This window comes from Anguilla rostrata, chromosome 4 (assembly GCF_018555375.3).
Source record: "Anguilla rostrata isolate EN2019 chromosome 4, ASM1855537v3, whole genome shotgun sequence".
Taxonomy (NCBI): domain Eukaryota; kingdom Metazoa; phylum Chordata; class Actinopteri; order Anguilliformes; family Anguillidae; genus Anguilla; species Anguilla rostrata.
In genome coordinates, this window is record NC_057936.1 from 35,214,764 (window position 1) to 35,239,167 (window position 24,404).

The window sequence follows — 24,404 nt, forward strand, 5'->3', positions numbered from 1 at the left end:
CAGTAAAGCGCACTGCTGCATGCTGCCAGTAAAGTCCTTCAGTACCAGAGGACTGCCCCATTGATAATCAAATCTACTGCAGTGGGTCATGGGACTCGCTGTAAGTGAGCTAATCAGACCCAGGAAGAGAGAACCAGGAAGTCCTGCTTCTACATTCCAAGCCAATGGCATTGGCAATAAGGAGTCTGGGGGAGGGGCTGTATCAGTGTTCATTCAGAAAGGGGCCTTCGTGGTTCTCCTCCTCCCTGGCGTTCACTCCTGATCTCCAATAACCACAATGGCCACGAGCTCAGGCTCATCGCCGGGACTGGTTTAGCACACAATTCCACAAGGGAGCACGGGTGGATACTATTCCTGCACACCCAACACGCAACGACCACTCGCAGTGACCTCCACCAGCAGTAACTCAATACCAGACAGTGAGGGGAAAGGCACTATGGGAGTTACCCTGCAGCTGTTTAAAAAACGGGATAACAAGAGTTATCCAAACAGCAGTATCTACAACCAGATGCACTTCCTGCTGTATCGATTTTCAGCCTTTTCCGATTCCTCTCTCTCAACCACGTGGTATTTGCCATTCGACCGGACCATGAGATCGACTCTAGAAAGGTCAAGTGTGCCGCCAAACACGTAGGATTCTTGAAAAAGTTCCGCACCCCCAGCCCCCAAATTCAGCTGGCAGCCGGAGTGGATAGGAGTGATGCCAGGGGTAAATTTAGCACCTGTGTTTGGGGTGAGGTAATGGCCGTTTCTGGATGGAGGCCACCAGTGAGCTCAGGTTACCTGGGCAGAGCACATGGCCAGTAGGGGATCCATGCTAGCGAGAGACCGAGTCAGATTTATTTTTGAGCCTCAAGATGAATCGATTTGAAAGTATGCTTTGATTAGAGCAGCGCGTCTCGTCATGTTCTAGCTTTGCAGTATCGCAACATGAAAAAAAAAAATGTTCTCATACGGAAGCAACTGCGGTCACACTCCCACTTCCAAGCGGCTGAATAAGCCTTAAACCCCGAAACACAGATGGACATTTCCAGGATGTCCGGAACGCAGGAGTGAGACGCTATAAACGCCATCCCAGCTTCCCCCATTGCTTCCGGAGCTGAGTGACGGGGGTAAGCCGGAAGGCGCTGCTGTTGTTTCCGCTTGTTCGTACCCGTTTCTATCCCCCAGAATGCATTACTCCAGCCTATACCTACAGCTATTACAGGAACCACTTGGGAAAACACGTGCTATTGTGTTATCATAAAAGAAACCATGTCTGAGGATGCGGGTGGTGTGGACGCTGGTGTAGCGCATCACAACAAAGTTCACAAAAATTCTATAGAACAATTTGGCAAAACAAGCTAAAGGCAAATGCCTTGACCAAACTGTAATGATCACAGACAAAACCAAAGGCATCCAGAACCAAATAAGACTCCTCAGTCAGCTCTGCAAGAATACAGAAAATAGCCCTGTTAAAATGACCTGGCAACATCATAGCAAATGAAAAAAGCAAAAGAAAATGGCTCAGTAGAAGGCAGAGAGGCTGAGTATTACTCCAGTTATACTTGTGTGAGTGCCAGAAGGCAGCCTCCAAAAAACACCCCAATATCAGGAGGGAAGCTCTTTGTTGGCTCATGGATCGAGGACAAAAGCACCGCTCCCCGCCAATAACATGTGGACTGCTGCGGGTCAGGGGAAGTCCGCTCGTCAGTCAGCTGATGTGAGGGGAAAGGGGAGGAGCCGCGAGAGATCCGGTAGATCTGAAGGACACAGAGCCAACAGCCTGGGCCAGACCTGCAGGGATCCACAGCCACTGCCTGCACTGCCACAGATGATTTTGTCAACACACAGCGCCCTCTAGTGCAGACATGGACACTACATGCTACTAAACCGCCTTCCCCCCACCGGTGAACTGCAAAATCCACTTCATGCCACTTCGTTGACCAATGTCACACAGGTAAATACATAGAACTCACGAAACTGAGCAAATAGTTGGCCCCTTTAAAAACAAAACAAAAAACAAACTGGTTAACATTTGTTTGTTCCTTTAATGTGAGAGTGTTTAGTCCCGAGTGGCTGTTGAGAGGGAGCAGCGGTGTGGGAACCTTCCCAACAGGCCTTGTGGTGACTCAGCGAGGGGGCTTTGTTTGTGCTACTTCAGTGGCAGGCGTCCGAAGGCCAAGGGAAGGACACACTTCCACCCTAATTATTCAGCCTGGGATCTGACACAGGCACCGCACGGAGACGGAGAGGACACGCAGCGAACGCGATTCCGCTTTAAAAGTGTGATGTCATCGACTGTTTACGGCTGAGCGCGGCTCCCCTCACAAAGCTGTCGGAGCGACTGAAAGATTTCAACTTGGATACGAGGGGGAACAAAAAAAAACAACGAGTTTAACACACCTCCTACTTCCTGCACATTGTGAGAGGAAAAAGTAAAAATGGTACATTACTAGTACAACTTTAATATTTATATGCATTTCACAGTAAGTTATTTCATGTAATTTAAAACTAATAGCTACTTACAAGCCCCCCAGATTTCCCATCTTACTGTTGCTCACTGTGCAGCACACAGGTTTAGTTTCAGGTACAGAACAGGTAAACTAAACAAGAATGGGAACAAAAAAAAAAATCAATGCACACTTACACTGAAGACAACCATTTGTGTTCCTGTTCCAAACCCGGATCGGTTGGAGCGATGACCACAGCTCTCCTGTTCTCTGACCACAGGAACGCGAGTACAGTACACCGTAGAGCATCATCAACTGCAGTTCACGTTCTGGCTCATGCTTGCCGAAGCTGGTCACGAACCCTGTCTGGACCGTGTACCAAGGGAACACTTTAGGGTTCCCTAACTTCACCCACCTCCCAAAAAAGAAGCCCATTAAACAGACTAAAACTCTTTTGTTAAGTCAAGAGCATCAATCATAGAAGCCATTGATTGCTGCCAATGGAAAAGCTCCGCACTTTCAGAACAGCAGAGAAGCTTTTAGCATGATGTCATCCACCTGCCATGTGTGCCTTCTTCCTCAATAACAAAAGCCAATTAAATTAAAATGTACCCAGATGCTGGAACACAGGGCCCTCAGTGGCTACAGAAGACCAACAAATCATCCAATCTCTGCTTATCTAGAGTACTGGGATGTCAAGTACACATCTGCAGCAGTGCTTTCTCTAATCTCAACCACACCAGATTCACTCAATAAAACATCATGACATGACAATGTCATGGATATTAATTTATGAGACAACAGATTTCTTTTAGTGTTCCTATAGGGAAAGATTGGAGACTGAGATAAGGGCTTCAAAGCAGTAAAGGTGCCATATTTCATCTCAGCTTATCAGGGCCGTCCCATCCGATGACTAAAGAAGGTACTTTCCTGCACTCTTTCTCCAGTTCACCTAATATGACCGGTCCAGCTGGCCCCCTACTGTCATATCAGAGACCAGACTTGTGCTGCTGAAGGAAAGATGGCTGAAACGCGTCCATGGACTACGGCAAACATTTGGAATAAACAAAGTATCCATTTGAAACTATTGGTGTGCTGGCTAATCATCATTTTTTAACATTTACTAGGACTTTCAGCACTTACCGAATTGTATACAGAAGGCCATCCACTGCTCGGCCTATCGTGAGACAGCTGGCTACGTGCCCCAGATGCTGGGCCAAGGCAGACAGGGCCACTTCCTCTCTCTGGTCTACACCTAGAAACCACTTAAATGAGTCTGTTTTGGAAAAACAAGCAAATCACTGGCAAACAATCAATGGCGGACATAAGGATCTGGTCCAAGATAGAACCAGAGTATTGTACGTTTTTGTTTTGCCCTAAACACAATTTTTAAAAAAATACAAAAAATAGGTGTCAATACTAATTCCTGTAGAAATTCCCAAAAATGTTTACACTACTATATTATAACATACTACATGTATACTATCACATGCATGCATACACACACACACACACACACACACACACACACACACACACACACACACTTTCTTCACAGGTTTCACAGCAGAATTATCCTCAGTTGTGACCCAACTCCTTCAAACAGCTCTGCATTCTTCCTCCTCCATTCACAACCACCAAATCAGACTAAATGCACTCAGACCGTTCCAAGGCTCCTGGGAGCATTATATAATTGCAGTTGGGATCGTCTTTTTGACCCAGCCATTGCATTCAAACCTGCTGGGAGACTCTCATCGACAACAACGGCAAAATGCAGTGGCAATGTGGCGTTTCGCTGGCAAAGAACAATTACGCTCAACAACACTAAAAGCCCGAAATGATTGAGATAGGATGAGAGAAAGCCATTAACCAACACATGAAAAAAGACAAAATTGGTTCACAGGAAACAGAAAAGGGCAAGAAGTATAGAGGAGCTCTGGGACCATCCCACCTATGATGAACGAACCCCCATTAACACAAAAAACAGAGAACAGACAAGCACGACCACATTAACTGCAGCACTCTGCTTAAGGTAATGACTGAGTATCATTTTTGTTTGAATATGAAACGATAAAATTAGAACTAAGCAGCGATGCTGATGTTCAGAACAGATGTAACACAGTGTGTGGAGCGGCTACTGTTATCTGTAGCGACACCTACAGGGGGCAGTACTGAGAACCTCCACTGGGCCATGCTGTGACCTGGTCTCCTCGACATTGATCGCGGATTACCTGCAGCAGGGAATTCCGCTGAAGTTCGAAAAAGGGGGTTTTAACAGGTGTGAACAGGTATCATCATTCTTATCCACCCATCTCATCCAAAGCTCTATTACATGAACCATAAACCTCCGTTCTGGCCAGCAACAGACCAGCACCACCCCTAACCCCACACCTGACAGAGCCGGCATTGCAGCGCAAGTGCGCTCAACCACGTCAGCCTCCACCCACTTCACCCTTTACCCCCGGAGTAGGCGATATTTATCAGGGGCCCGCCGGACGAGACTCCTCCTTTCTTTCACAAGACACAAAAGACCGAACAGCACTCGCGGGGTCTAAAGTCCAGGGAGGCTTTATAAATCATAATCTCCTTGAGCACGCTGCCAGAGGTTCCCCCACAAGGGGGTGTTTTACGCAGGCTGTGCCTTAACACCCCGTTACAGCACATTGTGAGATTCACAAACCCTTACAATGTTTATGGATGGGTGCATGTGGACGACAGTGCGGCCTTTGACCAAGACGGCATTAAAGAGTTTTAACGTGCAGTGAAACGCACTGAAAACGCGGGTTTTCAATGGTGGCAATCAGCTGGCGTACAGCAGACACCGTCAGGTCAAAAGTCCAGCCCGGGGCAAAAAATAAAACACGTCTCTCCACTGCAGAGTAGCAATCGAGGCATGCCATTCGTCAATACTCACGGCTTTATAAAAGGTTGCCTGTTTGCATGCTAGCTCTGTTGCATCTCAAAATCAACAGCAGCTCTTCCATCCCAAAAAACATTCCCCATATACCTACTCTGAAACAACTTTATTTGTATGTCAACACTGGCGAGCTAGCAAAAAAAATGGCTCCCAGGCTCACGGGAGTCACTGTAAAGGGGACACACTCATGTGAGAATCAACAGCTTCCACCGACTTCACTGCCCATTCATGTCTGTTCCCCCACGCACAAATGTACGTGCACGCACAAACCCGGTCAAAGTGCTTTAAACATCTAATTATTTGAGCTACTTATGAAGCACCATACAACCATGGGAATTACCATGGAAGGGAATTTCTATATTTGTGTACTTCCATGTAGGGCTTCAGGCATTTAATCCTCCATGATATTAACAACAGTAAGACGACATTTTGCAAGGTGCAAAGATTTGCATCAAAGCCTCATAAAAAGATGAGAAAAAACACTGCAAGATGTTCAACCATGAAACAATTTTGTTTCATATTAAGCACTTCTATCTTGGAGCCTTTTCGAACTCAGGATGTTATACTTGTTATTCTGGTAATAGCATTACAGGGAATGCAATAACTTCAGTCATTATTCAATTATGAATAATCAATGGATGAACACAGGAAGAAGGAAAAAGATCAGAGACTCAAAGAGAAAGAAAGAGGAAATGAGAACACATTCGACCAAGTTAAAGAGTTAAAGAAAAAAAAGGAGCTCATGTTCCCTGTTTGAGTGACTCTGCCAAAAGCACTGTAAGTCAATACCAAAATTAAGGGGACTAAGTTTATAAAAGAAGGATCTGCACAGGAAACAATGGATTATACGCATTTCTGGAGATACAGTGACGACCAGCTGTAATCAAGTAAAACAGCAGAAAAAACCACTCTGATTTACCCAAGATTGAGAGCTCTCAATGACAGATGAAACTAGGCCTATCACAATGTCCCATGTGTGTGCTGGTGAGTACAGTCATTTCGGAGCAGGGGGGACAAGGCATCTGGGAGGAGGACAGAGAAGAACCATATCATCTGCTGATCTGTCACCAGCATCAGCGGATGGAAAACTACATGACAGTAGCCGTGCATGTGTATGTATCTTATCCACCGGACATGAGGTGTACACAGTGTACATGAGTAACACTTCACATAAGTCATCCTCTACAGTAGCATGTACCATAAGCACAACAGAACCCCCAGGATACAAGCACATTGGAAACAGAGGTTGTCACAATATTCTTAATTTTTAAAGAGACATCAAAAAAACGAAATTTTAACTATGTGAATCCCTTGACTGGACTTTGACTGACATTATAGCAGATAGAGTTATGTATGCTAGTCTCACAAACCTTCACATAAACCCATGTCAGAATGACACAACATTGTTCTCCCCGTATTGTTTTTGTGAATCACAGTTCACCATTTCAGTGACCTTCTGTTTCACAAAACAGTTAATTTTGTTTGAGCCCCTCTTCATTTTAAATGGTTTCCCAAACTATTAACAATAGTGCCAATACATATTTATCTAATTTGATAGAGAACCATATTAGTTGCATGTTGGATCAGTGACAGTGAAGTAGACGAAGAAGGTGCAGAGGTACAAGGCCACTGTTGACTATGACAGCCTGAATTTGAATGTCTGAACAGGGATTAAATGGGGGTTGAATTTCAGAATTACAAGGATTAAGAAATGAAGTTTAAAACTGTGGTTAAACAGTAGGTTACTACAGGACAGAACTCTGAAAAGACATGGTCACTCACTATTCTGTGCTATTTATTTTTTCAACAAATACTCTAACATATCTATTTAACGTGCATACCTGACATGTTTTACGCACCACCCATGTTTAATGGCCATTTGTGGTTCCTGACCTACAGTTTATGGTGGTGGTTATTGTCTAGAAAGACTTTTACATTCAACCTTTTCCCCCAATAAATAAACAGAAAAATCAACGCATAATATCAATTTGCTTTATATCACTAAAACAGGATGGTCATTCTCTAGCTCTGTGAAAAGACAGAGATGGGGGGGGGGGGGGATTGTCACCTGACAATCTGGCCCCAGAGATCAGGCGTTCGCTGGCACTGCGCACCCACACAGGTCCGTCTTCAGCAGCACAAAGAGGAGGGCGGTCCTGCTCCAGCGCTTCGCTTTTGTGAGAGACTCACACAATGGACAGGGACACAGAATGAGGGATGAGCAGAGGGCCCGAGGAACCAGGAGCGGCCCAAACATGGGCAGCCCAGCAAGAACGCTCCGTAAGAAGAGGATGGAACTAATAAGCATGCTCAGAAAGAGGGGCTTCCCAAAATTTGCAAGAGGGCCTTGTTCGACTGTATAACTCTCAATTCCCCTCCAAAATGCATTACGCCCATATTTATTAACTGCCTGAGGGCCCTGATGAACATATATAAGCTGTATATTTTCTGTTCCTATAGTTTCATCACTTCATCTGTCCAACGCATGCCTGGGACTGCATTCTAAACAAATGTTTCTGCAGTTCATTATTTTGCTTTGATTTTTTTATTGTTTGTTGGCATTGTGAAAGCACAAGCTGTGTGAAATTGTTTTAAAAAACAGTTCTGTTCAGGCTTGGCACAGCTGTCATCTGTACACAATCCTATAGTTCCCGGCTAACATACACATTTTCAGATGCAGAGCTATCAAGACTTTAAGATCACTCTATGGTGCATTTCTGTGGACTCATTATCCCCTCTAAGTTAGCAAACTAAAAGATTTTTTACCCCCAAAAATACCAGAGTGGAATTGCAGGGGGCTGGATCCACAGTGAACTCCCTAAACTCCCTGAGCAATGTTAATTGAAAGATGATGTGGAAAGTAACGGCATCACAGTACAAACAGAGCTTGTGACATGCGTTTCCATGGCGCAGTGGTAAAGTTTAGGGGTGACCCAGCAGCTGGGCCTCACTGTGGACAGGGCCCTACACCACATCACAGGCATACCACAACATCATTGTCAGAGCCTGCTTGAGTGACACAAAGCAGATTGTTCCACCCATCCATAACAGTCAAAATATTCAGGCCATGGAACTGGGCTTGTAATGCAAAGTTTGCAGGTTTGATTCTTTAATACTTTAAATTAAGACTTGCCGAATCCAAGCACCCTCCAAAACCACCGAATCACACCAGACACTGCACCAATAGTGGGCACAAGACAATGGATCCAGCTCTAAATGTGCTCCACACTGACAAATTTGCTTAAGCAAACTTCCCATGCCTTAAAAAGCCTTAAAACAATCTATCACGTCATCCTTTGCCTACAAATAAAGCAAATCTTAAAACTGCTGAATCAACTAGTAAAAGCAGCTGTTTTAGAGCTTGTGGGCTTAAATCGCAAAGTTTGGAATGTAAGTCATTAAATGCCTCAGAATGGAGACCTCAAGTCTCAAACTCCACCCACAGACCCTATAAAAGGCCTTTTTTCCCTGAAGGCTGAAGCGCTAAAAATTCATGAATTCACACAATATCATTTAATTTTGACATCACAGCCTTATATAGCCATTAACTACCAAGAGAGACATGCAAGGTTGTCTTGCGTTAGATTCCATGTGAAATTAGATAAAGAGCAAGGAACGTGCAATTAACTCTGTACATAGACTGTTATGTGGTCCAAAATTATTTTAATCATAATAACAGGCAGATGAAAACAGTTGAGCTTTAAGACCAGAACACAGTGAGTAGAACAGGTAACTCAGCCCATCTACGCCCATTTGCATCACCTAGCATCGTTCACAATTTTTCCCTCTGTAAATTAAGGGGGGCGGGGGTGGGGTGGGGGCAGGGGGTGGACACTATACCAACAATGTCATGCAAATATCTCAATATCTGGTCATTCACAAAGTTTAGGGCTGTTCCACAGAGCACCGAAACACATTTGCGAGACGTTAAAATGCAAAGCAAAAAAATGGCTCGGCTGAACAGATGTGGGGGAGCCATCCATATGCCACACCGAGTTTCACATCTGGAGCACCCTCATCCCCCAGTCCCTCAGAAATAGACTGCCCTCTCAGACCACTACAGAAGTAAATCATTACCATACACTTGCACATTTCTAATGCAACATCAAAGCTCTGCTCGTCCGAAACGTTCCCCTCTCATTTTCGGGGTTCAGCAGACAGGTGGCCAATGCTGCACCTCTGGCTCCCACCTGGACCAGCGAGGGTCAGCGAGGGGGCAGAACGGAACCACTAATGAGGGGCATGTGGGCATTTCTCTTCAGAGCCCAGCCCAGCATGGGCAAAGAGCTTTGGGGAATGCTAATGTACCCCATCGGTGGGATGGGCCCCATGGGGCTTTCAGAAAGTCACTGTGTGACCAAGAGCTCATTCAGTAGGCAGATCGTTCCATTACCCATTTCCAACCTTCCGTTTACTGGACAGGGAGTTCACTCTGAGTTGTTTGCAGCGGGACAGGCATATTGGCTCTGCTTAGCTGGTGGGGGAGTAACAGAGTCCAGCAAGTTAAAGCAGTTTGCCGCAATACAAAGGCACTCACAATCACCGTAGGTTTGGTTTTTAAAACGTTCAGCATTTTGGTGCTCATCCGCAGTATTTAGAAGAATTTTCCCCTCTGGCACATGCCAGCTGGGCATGAGGACTGGTGGCAGGTGGCCAGCCGTGCCCCCAAACGGCTTTTTCGTCCGCACGCCGGCCGTGTGCCCAGGGAAGCCTTCTCCGCGGATTTCTGCACCGCTGTGTCAAACCGCTGATGTTTGTTCAGGAAGTTCAGAGCCCATTAGAGGGCTCTCCCAGGTTTGTTTAGAGCTCACGCTCTCCTCCCTGCTGCGGTTTATGGACAGTACCATGGAGCCAGGGTTTGGAAATACTTGTTCATACTCATTACCAGACCCGGTTAAATGTATGACTACTCTTATTGATTTAAAAACTATTTGTAAAATACTGGGAGTCTTTTTAAAGGTGGGTCCAGGATTCCCAGATTAATACTTATTTCCTTTTGAATTTGATGCTCGTTTTAAAATTTGAAACACAAATAACAATATCCATTGCTCCAGCAAATTCTATGATACTATTCACTGTTAACTACAACTCTGAAAATGACTATTTTTCACATAAGAGCAATGTGTTCCAATATTAAACCCTAAAAGCCCATAATACAACACATAATATGCAGGTGAATAACCCTACAATGCACTGCACCCTAAAAATGGTATTCTATTAAATTAGACGTGATCAGTTTTCAGTTTTTTAAAAGATCACAAGTAATGTGTCTCTGTGAAACAGCCTCTTCCAAAAGAACCATGGAAATCCATGGCACATTACGAAAACCAACATACAGGCATGCACCCACACACACACAACACACAGCAGTGCCCATTCAAATGCAAACACACACATATCCAGTCATAAAAACACAAAGGGACACAAATAGACACACGTAAGCTTGCAGACACACACATGTGTACATACTTACACTACATGCATTTCAGGTGTGCATTCGCAGTCACACAAGACAACGACTTCAAGAACCCCAGCACAAAAATGAGAAAATGAAATGAATGAAAGTCATATTTTCCTGCCTGAAAGTACAAGTAACAGCAGAGGTCTTTGTAGAGGGTGATCATTCCCACATAAAGAACTGGAGTTCCACACAATTCCTGTGGAGATGGCTTTGATCATTCCAACATTTGATCTTCCGAGCCACAGAATATAAAAACATGAAATTTACTGAACTGCATACCCCAAAGAGCACGGAGCTAAACTGGCACAGCATCAGAATCAACCGTCTGCACCGACTCAACTCCCGTTGTCACCAGACGCTGTTCGGCTGCATGAGAGCTTGAGGCTTTCACAAGAGGGTTGTAATGTGAAATAAAAAGCGAGCTTCCAGTCTTTTAGCCTCAATTTCAAGGTTACGGAGATACAGTACGGTGTATACCAATGGTGAGCCATAACAATTCTACTACTAACACAATAGCAAATACACATGTTCATCAAACCTGTACTACCGAGGCAACTTCTCTCATTCTTCAAATTTGACATCTTCCTAAATCAAGCCAACCCCCCCAAGGGGTACTATAGCCATTTCTGAAAAACATTAAATGTTACAATGTTTAATGTCTTGTGTTATGCCACGTTGATTTCCACTTTAGAAAAAGATTTGTTGAAATCCCAATTCAATCTAAATATGTGAAAATTTATGGAAAATAGAAATAAGACTGGATCTCAGTGAAAAGATAACATTAATTATGTTTAAAAAATAGCAATAAGGGCCTTCAAACAAGCGCAAAGCAGTACCTCAGAACAGGAATACAGACCACACAATCTACCTTCCACTTTCTGAAGCTACATCCAATGACATCACATCTTCCCACCTGTAACAGTACACAAACTTTCTTCAACTGCAGAAAACCTTATGGAAAAACTGCTAAGAGGCAGGGGGAAGGCATTGGGAAACAACAAACCTGAAGGGAGCAAGAAAATAACAGATGTGAAATAGAAGGAGGAGTCAAATTTGGTTTACATCCACCCTAGTTCCAAGAAGCATAGAGCGCAGGGGTAAAATGTGCACTCTAGCACACATCACTGGTAACAGTAGGACAAAGCAGCCTGAGGGACAGGCCATATCTGTGTCCTCGCGCGACAAGTCAGCAGGCTGGCACACGCACTACCTGGCAGCTGTGAAGTACACAAAGCAGTCATTCGTTTGTTGCCTTTTGACAGCATTGTTTGTGCCGAGCACAAGTCATCACGAAGGGCCAGACTGGCGTAATCTCCCAGGGAGTAGACCTATAGGCCACAGCGTGAGGCTGGAGGACTGAATCCATGCTACCGTAGCCTTGAGCAAAGCGCTTACCTTCAATGACTTCTGTAGATGATGCGTGCAGCCGTGTATATGTATAAAAGCCACTGCGCGTAAAATGGACCTCGGATAAGAAAGTCTACTGAGCTTTAAAACCTGAGTAATAATATTGGAACTGTATTAACAGCTCAAAATTAATTCACTGGTATCGGCCTCTTGCTAAGATTATGGCCGATATGGTGATGCAACATACATGTGCCAGAGAGGTGATGCCTTTGATGTGCCACTAGCGCAATGCATGAAGTTAAATTTAATTTGCTCAAAAAGTAGGCTAATCAGACATCTGGGCCACTTTCTTTGCTTATTTTTAATTGATCATTTTTAACAGCTAGACTTACAAGCAAAGCTGCACAGAAACTTGCTTTCTCCTTAATAATAAAGTCAGTTATATTTTGTCATACAAACAAAATTTGTTGCATTTCTCCTTCGTAGGTGGACATCTAATCTACCAAAATGAATGAACCTTAGCTGCAGTATTAATTTCTGCTAAAATGTAAAAAGGCCAATGTGGTTTGGACAAATAGCAGTTATTATTATTGACCAAGATTTTCCCATAGTGTGTATTCCTAATAAAACCTCATGGGAGAGTGTCAAGTGGAGATTGCAGCTGTTTTTGGACACCATCTTAATCATCATGCACAGCTGCACTAAACCTGACTCACAAGACCACATCAACAGAAAAAAAACCACACACTGCATCCAAAGTTACTAATACAATGATCACCAAGACAGGATTGCAAACACATGTATTTGACAAAAGAATCACTCCTCAAAATTTGTCCAGAGTAACTACCATGAATCTGTCTCCTTAATAACAGGCAGTTAAGCCTAGTCATGCTGCCCAATGCATGCTGATCTGGAACAAATGTTTCCTATGTGACTAGCTGGAAAGTCTGTACAGTCTGGTAAAGCCTGAGGGTATGCATTTTGTTTCTACCAAGACTATAAAAGAATTTTGCCATTGAACAAATCAAGATATACTGTGCTGACAGCATTCAAGTAAGTAACACAGTGGTATCCCGAGCATATGCGCCCTGCGATGGACTGATGAACTGTCTCAGGTGTATTCCTGCCTCTCGCCCAGTGCATGCTGGGATAGGCTCCAGCACCACCCGCAACACTGTCCAGAAATAAGCAAGTATAGATGATAGATGGATGGATGGATTTAGCAGATACTCTTTTCCAGGGAGACATAAATAGCATTCTCTCTGTTTTAAGCACATAGTATCATTTAAACAGATGGGCCATTTTACTTTACCTTGCTCAAGGGTACAACAACGGTGTCCTGCCTGGGAATCAACCCTGAAACCTCAGGGTCACAAGACCTGTTCCCTAAGCATTATACCTCACTGTAGCTTGTAGGCTGCAATCATAAGTCACATAACCTAAAAAGAGTGCTACTGACGCTACTTTAACACATTGAATGTCATGGCTGTTTGGGCAATCTGTGAGAAATTACAAACAACGAATCCTAGCCTTAGTTGCTCCAGCATGGTACACCTTACCAGATGCTTCTAAAGTCCTTCACTTTGTTTAGACTCAGAGGAAACTGGCAAGACTATTATACACACAAACAGTAGTCCAGATGTTAAATCATATTGGATAATTACAATGTTGAACCAAAAACCCATTAGAAAAGGAAAAATACCTCCACATATCCTCTGTACCAGCAACAGAATGTTACTGAACCCCAAGGTTAAACCTGGGTGATATTGGGATGGGGGTGTTACTGCTGAAGCATAGCACTTGCCTCCACTCACGTGCCACGTAAAATTCCCACATGAATATGAAAAATGTTTTTGTTCAAACTAATAGTCAGGTGGCAATACAGTAAATTATATAGCCGAGTGGGCCTCTACCACCACACAGAAGTTTGAAAGTATGACTGATGTGTAAACAAAAATAATACATCACCCAACCCATATGATGTGTGCCGTTATAAATTTAACATTTTATTCTTTAAAAGCTACATATCCAATCATTTTATGAAGGAAATGTTCCACAAGAGGCTGCTCAAACTAACATGTTGGGGTAAAAATCCTTACAGCAGGGATGTCTAAGGCTGGGATTACAGTACACCAGGAGAGAAGTGGATTCAAGATTCAATACTTTATTGCCATACAACTTAGTTGTTAGGAATTTGCATCAGTGTGCTCATGACAGAACAGCAAACAATCACAGCAAATATATATATATAAATGGCAAAAGGTAACATCTTAGAGCAGCTTTCCCTGAAAAAGTACAACGAGATGGAGAGCCCTGTTATCTAAAATAATTAAATGGGAAAGATTGTGCAATATCTGCCCCAGCAGCCACAGCAACTTCATCCCAAGCCTTTTCTCTTTTTCGGTTCTCCATGTAAAAGGTGTGTTGAGGGTCATACATCTCCCAGTACTTTTCCATCACAACAATTAACTTTGAGCTTTCTCAAAAGAAAAGTTTAGTTTTTTCTCTTTTCCAATTTTGGTGGATTTGGCGACGCCTGTGGTAACTGGTGGTCACAAAAGTTTGTTTTCACACTCCAAATACCAGAGTTCCATTCGAAACGAAACTATTACTAGGAGCATATGAAGTTCTTAGTTTTCTTAGATGATCCAATTTTAGAGAGTTTTTAAGAGAAAGAAGACTGCTTAGAGACAACCCACACTGTCACCTGACATTGTGTTCTTTTGCATTCGGCATGCAAGTTCCTGTGCTTGCGGCACACATTTGAAATTGTGGCAGGAATGTCACGCCCGACGCCACCAGTGGAAAACGGCATGTACAAGAGTAATTTATGAATGGAAACACATTGAATCTATATTGCTACAAAATGCTATTGTGAGAATGAGTCAAATATGCCTTTTTCATATGTCATCTCGGCTGCAAGGTTATGTTGCAACTTGTTTTTGACCCTTTACTTAGGATACAGTATGTGTTGCAATAGCTACCTTGGGGTGTCTTGTGTGGCATAGCCCGTAGAGTGCTTTCCATATGCTCATTGCAAGCCGCGACATGGGCGGTTCGAGTCTGACCACCGACCTTTGTCGCATGTCTCTCCCTCTCTCTCCTCCTAGTTCTTCCTGTCTCTACACTGACCTGTCAAATAAAGCTGAAAAAGCCCAAAAAAAACATTTAAAAAAAGAAATAGCTACCTTAACATTTACTAAACAAGTATGTTCATTTATTTTGATGATAATTCAGTGACACACCCAACATTCTTTTGGAAAGGGATATCTCAAAAGCAGATCAGACTTATCTCTGTGACGACTCTTGCCGGATTTACACCTGTGCACATGTAGCCTATTAATGACCATAAACAACAAACATGAGTATAGCTTGCTCATCGAATAGTCGACAGCTGTGCTTGTGGTGACATGATGCAAATATGACCACCAACAGTGCATTTCCACAGTGTATTTCTGTGACTCAGTGAGCCAGGTGCAAAGAAATTAGCCTTGACCCCAAAACGATGCTAGCTCTCTGCAGTGGACCACAGCTTGTATAAAAGCTCAGATCCACCAGCATGACCACTGAAAGGAAGCAGACGCCGCACAGCCGGCCTAAGAACAGGATGCCGTTCCCTGAACTGTGAAATGAGGAGTGCAGTCGCACACAAACAAAACCACGCGCTTCATGATCCTGAGGACAAGTGCACAGAGCCAAACTTACACAGCACTCCATTAGGCAAAAATGTATTTGGAAAAGTCTGTCTTTTCTGTCTGGCAGCTTACCAAGTCGTATTTCAGATTTGCATTTGCATGCGTACATCAAATTACACAACTGAGCAATTTAAGAAAAATGGAAAAAAAAGCAGACAGATTTTGCAACAGCTTTGTCACAGCCGAATCAGATAGCAGCAGAATCAGATTTTTTTTGAAGCATTTAAATCAAAGCCTTGAGAGGGACGCTGATGGACTACAGTAACCATCAGTCCCTGCTCCTTTTCCAAGCTGCCGGCCAGATGACACCAGCTCCACGTCTGGCCAGACCATCACTGCCGAGCCCGTGAGAGAGGGTCTGCTGAGAAAACGCAGCGCGTTCTGAAACGCATCACACATCCGTGGGCCTCCCGCGACCGCAGAGAGATGACGAGAGCCAGTTAGTCACGCAGCGGTGATGAACGCAATACACAAAGGAGAAGAAACGGTAACGTTTGCCCAGAAACTGAACCTCCTTTCCCCCTGCAACACATCCCTCCTCTGTATTCAGCAGCCAACTCAACTCTCTGGCACAAACATCATCCCTGGGCTGATTTTATCTGCAGGAGGACATCCTCACAGCCAAGGAATATTTGTTCAACAATTTGTTCATCTTATCTTGCACAACAAAAAAGCACTGAAACAAATCTTAAGTGTATCTGCTAAGAAAAGCTCATATAAAGGATTTTTTTGTTGTCATTTTATTACAACTGCACAACTTCAAACTTTATCAGCCTGATGCACCTTAATTTTTTTCGTCATTTGCAACCAGCTGCAGACAGCAGGGAAGGAATTTTACTGGGAATGGTATTCTGGATCGAATATTACAGAATAGACTTCTGCACAAGTTGCGTTTGGTGTTGCAAGGCGAAAGCGAAAGTCCTGTACAGCTCAACAGGTGGACAGTGCCAATCAACACTGCAGGATGACAGGCACAAGATGATGTGATACTGGGTATTCCACAATGATAGAATATTATATAAATTGGAATAAAAAGTTTTTAAATTACAGTTTGTCATTAAAAAAAAAAAATTAAGGAAACTATGAGCACAGTCTGGTTGCTGAAAAAAACCCCCACCACATCCTTTTCTAGTATCCTGAAACCACATTCTTCTCCCCCTACCCAATATGACCAACTTCAAGAAGGTAAACTCAAAATTCAATAGAATAATTGTGTAATAAGTCAGTGTTCTGCTCAGTAAGGAGACAGTATTGGCAGCACCTCCCTCCCTGCATTCAGCTGAAGATCTACTGCAGCTATAGTAAAATTCTAAATAATTACTGGAGATCTGTCAAACACTAATAAATATTTTATTACCAGGAGTTGGAAAGTGTACAATAAGAGTCACGTAATACCCTAAACAAGACTCAGAGGAAAATTTTATTTGCCTCCAAACACATTTTTGCAAGTAATCAGCTGGTTAAACAAAACCAAATACATTGCATGGAATGCGTGGCTGCAACAACAAACAGCACGCTCAATGTGACCAGGGTTCTTTGCAAGTTCGTCCTGGGAATCGTACAAAAGTGTTTATACGGTGCATACACTGTGACCGTCCTCCAATCTAATCGATTCTTTTGCAGCTAAAATAAGCATCAATGATAAAACATTGATTTTTCCTTTACACGGTACATGTTTTGACCTAGCCCACATGACCCAGAGAAACCAAATAAATTATGAGAAAACATGTCTTTAGTCATTCCAGCTCACACCAATAATCAGGCCTCAGAAGAGTGTAGTGGGCTAGTAAACTGAAGATTGCAGGTCAGGGCACAGCCACAGCACAGTTCATCAAGGCACCTAATCTGCATCTGAACCTTTTCAGCACATACACCAATTTATATATGAATAACACTCTTAAGCATATGTTACAGACCATACAGCAGGCATCAGGCTACCCTACATGCATCAACCAGGTATTCATTTTAATAAATGTTGTCACCATCTGGATAGACTTCTAATGTAACATAAGATAACTTGTCTCAGTTTACCCAGGATTATGGATCCATGGACTTACAGTCTCTTTTAATTATTGTACTGAAAGGCTGAGTCCAATTAACATTGCAATAATTCATATTACAGACAATGCTATTCTGGTGCATGTAGTTACCCGTGTTATTGGCCCTTAGCGTTGTTTCCCTTAATGGTTTTTTAAGTCACTTTGGACAGAAAAAGCATCTGCTAAATGAATACATTTAAATTATTAACAGCCACATGAAGCGTATGCAAAAAGGCCGACTCCTCCGAGCAATTATCCAGGCTCGCTGTTCACAGCATGTCGCTGCCCGTGTGTGGTGTCTGGCCAGGACCAGAGCCAGGAACAGCCCCTCCTGCAGTTAGCGCAGCTCCAGCATCTCGTCTGTAAGCTCTTAGACCCCCTCAGAGAGCCACAAAACCAGCATCACTTTATCCAGGTCCTGTAACGAGCTGCAGAATGCCAAGGTGTCTATGGTTTCCTCTTCCACCTTACTGTCTGGTTCGTAGTCCAGACAAATTTTCTTTTTGCGAAACAATGATAATATAAAGAGATCACATGGCTAAACTAAGCTGCAAACCAATATCCAAAAAAGTATTCGCATATAAATACTGATTCACATATATACTTATTAATATGGTAAAATTAATAGTAGTAACCACTACAGGTAACCCGTTAAAATAAACATTTGCCGTATATGGATATAAACACACGAGTGCACAATTCGTTTTATACGCAGGGCATAGGGGATTTGCTTCACATGATATTTAGTCAGTTTTCAGCTCGCCATTTCCCCGGTGCTCAGATATCATAAGGGGTGGTCTTAGAAGATGAGACGCGAGTGAGTCATCACTTATTGTACTCCCCAAGTAGGCTATATGAAACAAAATGATGTTCTTGTGAAATTTGCGGTGATTCTGTTGTCCTTTAATTTTATTTTTAACACAAACTGTTCACAGCGTGTCTGCTTGAATACTGCATCAAAGAAAGTGTAAATGTAGTCGGGTTTAAAGGGAAGCCAAATCATTATACACGCATGACACGCACTGCGCGGCTTTTGTACAGTCTCTCCCCTGGCTTCTGCTCCTTTCTTACCAAAGGATCGAATGACATGTTGGGTAACTTTATATAAGGCGCAGCGGATCCTCGTTTATTATAAACTATTCCGCTTTTAAGAGCAACCAATATCGAATTACACAACCTTCAAAAATGTAGACGCATCAAATTCAGAAACTACCAGTCAAGCTTTTACTTTTAGACCCATGACCATGGCAAGCTACCACGCAAAAATACATGGGTCGTAAGTCAGCGCTTTAAGGAGTTTGATCACTTCTGATAAAGAACCAGCTAGTTTCTTTGTTTTGAAAATACGGCTATGATGTGGTGAACACGCCTGGATTCATAAAAATGTGAAATTCGGAGTGAGGTCAGCAATTAAATACATCAAGTGGTTAAACTGATATGTCGATGCGCCATTATTTATAAATACATTAATAAAAACCATAATCTTAAAGTCTAATTTACTGCTTGCACATGTAGACGATTAGCCTACTCTAGTGCGCTACTTGCACATTGCCAACCTGCAGACGCAGTAAGCCCATCACCTGTTTTTATTGCTAGATTTTGAGAAAAAGTTTTTAGCGATGAAACAACAATGGAATCAGCGATGGAAGTGTGAGTATCATGAAATGGCGCACAATAATATAGAACATAATCTATAATAATGGGGTGGGGGGAACAATAACAATTCAATTTAGATTCACTTACCCCTTTAAAGAAGTAGCCTCGGTCATCGGTTCGAGTCAAGAGCGTTGAACTCTCCCAAGAAATTGTTTTGTGTGAAGTTCCCCAATGTTCAATATTTCTAATAAGTGCGGTTTAAGAAATATAATAAGGCCGCCAGTTATTAGTTTGCACGTCTAGCTTTAACCAATTGTTTTAAAATGTTCTCCTATGAACCTGAAGTGCGTTGTTTTTCTCCTTCCACAGATATTATATTTGTTCTATTTGTTAGTGAGATTGATTGATTAGTAGCGGAATAAATTGACGGAATGGTTCACTTGAAAGCAACGCACCTGAACCTATTTCATGTTTTATAGTGAGACCTGTCCGTCCACAAGCGCACAGCACTCTATCATTCACGTCTGCTTGTTTCTCAAACTTCCCCACGGTTCGCTATGAGCTGGAGCTTCCGGACGACGTGAGGCAATTCTTAAAGGGACAGATCTTCGGGCCAAAGGGTTCAGGCGCCACCAGCAGGCCCAACGTTATAGCAACACATCCCAAAAGCCAACAACGGATTTCAATTTGCGTTTTTCAATGTTGATTGCTGTTGTTGTTATTGTTGTTCTTCTTCTTCTACTACTTTTTTGTATTTGTTACATAATACTTAATCTGTGTATTGTCAGTTTAAATCCCAGTAGGAGAAATGCCCTATTGTATGCCTGAGTCAGGTACTTCACCTGAATTTATCCCGAAATATAAATTTGGATATTCTCCAGTATGAAGTTCGCTGCTCAGATGTGAAACTGTGCCTTGCTGTGAACACGACTTTCTGCCCCTGTGCAAGGCTACACATCTTGTCCTTATTATTGTTATTAATTGTATCAGTGTTCCAAAGGTATATTTTAATATCTAAGAATGCAAACTAAACTGCCCACTGATGCTTTCTTTAGGGCTGAGTTGCCTACTCCTGACCCAGTCTGTTTACGTCTGCAGTCCACCCGTGTGACGTGTCCTGAACACACCTTACCTAAGCATCCACGGCAGCATGTGGCACAGAAGGAGGCCCAACACAGGCTGTGGGAACATTTCAGATGGATCCCTGTAATATTTATTAACAAGACCAAGCTTGTTGCCTTACACTCACAGGGAACATAACAAGAGTACAAGGAGGCACTGAATTGCACCATCTGGGGACTAGGCCCCTAACCAGATGGTTGCAGGTTCACACATGGGGCTATGTTCTTGTAAACCTGAGCAGGGTACTGTACTTTAGTTATGTTTGTAAACAGATAAATTGTTCTCCGGATACACAAGTACCTGCCTTTTGTTGCCCCAAGTGCTCCATGCCCCTTTGGTTAGATTCTTTTAAATTTGATTTGTATTATTATTGTTGCTGTTATTAATTTTAGAGCATATGCCATGGTAAAGTTTGGTAAAATATATTTTGTACAATAACTGGGTGTCATAACAGTTTGGTGTGCCCTTTTCTCGCTTTGAGCCGCTGTCCTCGAAAGGTCTCTTCACGGCCGTTGTCATTACAGCACTGTGAAATGCAGCTCTATGAAAATGAACCTTGTTTGCCCTGCCGTGGGGTAGTGGAGCATTCTCTGGACAAGCTTTTACAGTCATTACTGAGTCGCATTTCTTCCATTGCTTGGAACACAGCTTGTTAATTTCACTGCATTTTGAAGTTGGAAATCATATTTTTGCGTCTCCTGATGTCATATGATGCTGCACCAGGGCAGTGTTTCTTCTTGGCAGAGGTGAACAGAAGCCTGTTACCAGGGACAACAAGCGAGTGGTAAACAAATAGCTGCCATTATGTGGCTGTCACCATGATGGTGTCATTTTGAATTTAGCTCTGAGGGTACAGAAAGGCAAAGGGAAACCTCCTTATTTCATAGTATGTTTCTCCCCTCCTCCAGAGGTTTCATCCCTCTACAATGAACACAAGTCTTTATTGACAAGGGACATGTATTACATTTGAAAGTAAAATAACATTTAAAGTAATGGCTTCCAATTTCCATATCACATGGTTTTTTCACACTCTTTAGGCAGCACGAAACAGTCTGAAATCTTTGGTGAAGTTATTGAAAGTTCATTACTGGTTGTCCATTAAATGTGGATGTCTGTTTTCACTCCACATAGATTGATGCAGGGGTACCACAGTAAACTGGAATGCAAAACAGGGTAATGATAAGGATGACTTAAATGACTTAAAATTATTGTTCACTCTGCTACTTACTTGCTTGAACCACATCAAACACATGAAACCGAAAAAAAGCTTTTTTACAAACCTTTTAACTTGGGGAACATGAAATGTTCACCGTCACAACAATAAGGCGTATATAATTAATCTATGGAATGATTACAATGCTTTGCATTGTGGCTTAGACTAAATTCCCTTTCATGCAAATAACCAAATGTAGTCCGCAGACATAGGGAGTCCTTTGTATCCTGGGTGGAAATTATCACAACAAATGTTAGCCATCTGGCACAAAATGTATTATGAGAAAGACAGTGACAAACAGAAATAAGTTACTTTGCTACAGTATATGTGAGAGTATGCGCATTCTGCAAATTAAAAGCTTGGCTGTATTGATTTGTTCCTTATTAAGCCCTTATTCCATTACTCACATCAGTCTCAGCAATGGAATATATCAGGTCATAAAGGGTAAATTTAGGACTTGCAAATTCAGCAGTGTGATATCGCGTAACGTCAACACTGGCAGACTCACAAATAACAGCATTACTGCAGCCATTTTAAACCCCATTAAGGGGCTTTGACAGTCATTTAATTTCCGTGATTCCTTCTTGGTGCTGCTATGTTTGAAAAGTGAACAGAACTGCATCTTAAAGGTACAGTATGTAAGATTGAAGAAATGAGAGAGAGAGAGAGAGCTACATTTTGAAAAAAAGAAGCCTTCCACCCCCTCCCTCCAAAGCCCCGCCCTCCAGACACTCCAAATATGAACTGCCTGGCATCTAGGTACTGAAGAGAGGACAAGAGCGTTGAAAAGTAGAGAGGGACAATACAGCACATCATGCCTCATTCACAGGTAGAACATAAAATGCATAACATCACTATACATTTTGTACATAAACTATGAACATACAATATAGTTTTGATGTACAGCTATTGGGTAAAGACAGTCAATAAAGTCAGAGTATTGCTGCCCTGCAATCCAAGGTACTTGCCTTTTTCAGTTCTATTTTTTTCCATATGCAAATACAGTGAAATGTTAGATGAATATCTGCCCACTATGTTATGAAAATGATGGTCACTCATGTGTTGTCTTAATAATGTCAGTATTACAGCTTAAACAGGCATCCAGCTTGGAATGGAGAAATATAGGCTGCTGAATTCAATTGGAGTGGTCTTCAAAAGAAGATTTTTACATTCTGCCATTTACATTCTTTACAGTCCTTTGGGTAATTTTTCTAACTCAGTTTTTTTTTCTGTGAGTTGGACAATGCATCTTGTCATGTAAAGAGAGTCAGAGGAAAAGATAGAGAGAGAGAGGAATACCACCATAAGTAAGCTTGAATTTTGTTTTTTGAAACCTGTATGTAGCTAAGTATTAGCTGCATCTACTTCTTCTTCTTCTTCTTCTTCTTCTTCTTCTTCTTCGTATTGTCTCCAGATAATTGGTAGTCCACTGTCATTGTCAAATCATTGTCATGATTTGCGCACAAAGTCAGAAAAATAGACCAAACTACATTAAAAGGCACAATCAGTCCTGTGCAGCCTTTAGGCTGCTGATATCATTCTTCATTTCATGAGTATTTAAAGACAGTACTGTGGTGGGCTTCCCAACAGATTGAACGTCTGTATGTCATCAGATCACTATGCCTTATTAGAGACCAGACCTGAATGGCCCCAGGCCTTTGCAACACTCTCAGACAAGACACGTCATAACTGACACATCAGACTGCAAATTAAATCTGCTGATGTCCCTGGAGATACATCTGTTTTCTGTGAATAGCTGTTCTCAGGAAGAAATCGCCAAAGTATTTGTCCTCATACAAGTCTAGTGACATATTACTTTATATTCTTAAAGGAGTTTTCTATAATTCATCCTGTTAGTATTGATCTGTATTTGTTAGTTCATAAGAATGTGAGCAGATCATGCTGCAGAAAAACAACTACAGACCATAAAAAGAATATAAGTGTTGATTTGATGATGTAAAAAAGTTATGGGCTTTTAGGACATTCGATCAATTTCCCCAAAAGTGTCTCTGTAAAAAAAAATGCTCTCGCTGCAAAACAATTGATACTTCTGCCATTTATACAGGCCTTGCATTCAAACACAGCAAGAAAAGATACAATTCAATGGGATCATTAGTAGTGAGCTGGCATTCTTGGCATGGGTTCTAGTCCAGTACTGTATTAGGGAGAACTCCTCCACCCTTTTCTGCCCCCACATTGCTATAATGAGGTCAAGCCAGTAACACTGGTTTACGCTAACAAGACCTCATTCATTCAAATGTTTGTGAAAACAATGTCATGCAGGGAAAACTGTGGTGGGTTCTTTGCCTCATGTTGCAGTTTCAGAGTGGATATTATTACCGGTTTAAAAGACACACCGCTGTGACTGATTAAATGCACGCTAACTATAAACACAAAGAGATAAGTTATTTTGTGTACAGAAGAGTATTTAAGATCCTTTTACATTTCAAACACAATAGTTTTAAGTTGGGATTTGGACTGCAGGCGCAGCATAAGATTGGTCCAGATACAATTAGTAAAAACAATATACATAAAAAAACAGAAGATAGTTCTGATGTTTTTTTCCTTCCAGGTGCATGAGC

The 24,404-nt window shown here is 42.3% G+C and overlaps 1 protein-coding gene and 1 long non-coding RNA gene across 2 annotated transcripts in view; one reads left to right on the plus strand and one right to left on the minus strand.

The window, feature by feature from the left end:
* svila (supervillin a) overlaps nt 1–19,999 on the minus strand; it is a 98,736-nt gene extending 78,737 nt beyond the window's left edge. Inside the window, exon 1 of the mRNA XM_064332389.1 lies at nt 19,635–19,999. The gene's annotated coding sequence lies outside the window, so the exon portion shown is untranslated. The remainder of the gene's footprint in view (nt 1–19,634) is intronic.
* LOC135253290 (uncharacterized) lies at nt 19,395–21,657 on the plus strand. Its single transcript, XR_010329578.1, has 2 exons — nt 19,395–19,541; nt 19,967–21,657. It is a non-coding gene; the product is annotated as an uncharacterized LOC135253290 (long non-coding RNA).
* Nucleotides 21,658–24,404: the final 2,747 nt, after the last annotated feature.